Source organism: Homarus americanus, unplaced genomic scaffold (assembly GCF_018991925.1).
Source record: "Homarus americanus isolate GMGI-L3 unplaced genomic scaffold, GMGI_Hamer_2.0 scaffold2007, whole genome shotgun sequence".
In the NCBI taxonomy this organism is placed as follows: Eukaryota; Metazoa; Arthropoda; class Malacostraca; order Decapoda; family Nephropidae; genus Homarus; species Homarus americanus.
Genome location: NW_024721388.1, coordinates 2,878 through 4,098, shown reverse-complemented (window position 1 = coordinate 4,098; position 1,221 = coordinate 2,878). Strand labels below are relative to the sequence as shown.

The 1,221-nt window shown below is 55.4% G+C and overlaps 1 non-coding gene across 1 annotated transcript; it reads left to right on the top strand.

The window, feature by feature from the left end:
• The first annotated feature begins 387 nt into the window (after positions 1–387).
• Positions 388–550, top strand: LOC121861688. The gene has a single exon (XR_006088060.1). It is a non-coding gene; the product is annotated as a 5.8S ribosomal RNA (ribosomal RNA).
• The last annotated feature ends 671 nt before the right edge of the window (positions 551–1,221 follow it).

Genomic DNA, 1,221 nt, shown 5'->3' with positions numbered 1-1,221 from the left:
AGAACGGGGCGCTCTTAAAACTACTACTACTACTCTCCTGATTTGGGCGGTCTCGGGCTCTGCTCTGGCAACTCCAGCAGCGAAAGAGGACAATCCCGGCCCCCGCACCAAAAATAGGTACCACCACGCTGTAGGTGGACCACACTCGGGCGAGAGCGCGAAGACCGGAGGAGGAGGACGGACGGGGCTTTGGACGGCTGCCCGTCCGTTCCTTACTACCGGCGAATAAGCCTCTTGACCCAAAAAGAGTGAAATTCAAGTGTCAAAAAACAACAACAAGCCGTCCGGCCAAACCCAAACCACAAACTTGGGCTATGTCTGTCAAACCCTTTCATTGAGACTCGACCTGTGATGGTTAGTCGCAAAAAGACCAAATGGCAAATACACAACTCTTAACGGGGGATCACTCGGCTCGTGGGTCGATGAAGACCGCAGCAAACTGCGTGTCGGTATGTGAATCGCAAGAATACCAGATACATCGACCAGTTGAACGCATATTGCGGCGGCGGCAGCCATGTTGAGCTTGTCGCCGCCACTTTCACGAGGGTCGGAAATATACATCCATCGGTTGCCGCGGCTCGGTGCCTGCTGACTGTCCCCTGACACGAGGGTAACCCAACCGAAGCCCGCTTTGGCGACCGTTCTACGCTTGCGCGAGGGCGCGTCTTAAAACAAGCAGTTTATCACCAGCAAGTCCATGGACTTGGCGCACCCACATTCAACCACAACAAAGCGACAGTTGTCGCCCTCGCAAATAACTGGAGGCGGCGCTCTTTTGCCTGCTGTCCACAGAGACACGAATGGCCGTCGGTCGCTCATGGCTGATGCTGCACATGTTCTAAGAGGCACTCCATCCCACGAAGAGGAAACGAAACCGGGTCGGATATCTTTTAAGTAAGCCCCGCCGGAATTTCGTCTATCACCTCGAAAAGAGTGCTTGGCATGCATTGCAGTGGAACCTAAATTGATGAGTGCGCCTGGGCCCGCAGTCTACCATGTAGTGGTGCAGGCAGAGAGATGAGAATGCTTGGGTGACGCCGTGCTCTTCCTCACGCGCTCCTCCACCCTCTCCCACGGTCAGACGCGGTGTGGGCGTTCTCTTTGAGAGTTCGCCACGAGTCCACGTCTATCTCATGACTGGGAGGGAGGCAGGGGGAGTTCTCTCTAAACGCGTTAAAGACGGTGTTGTGCCTCATAACGGCGCTCGCCGGGATAGAGCAC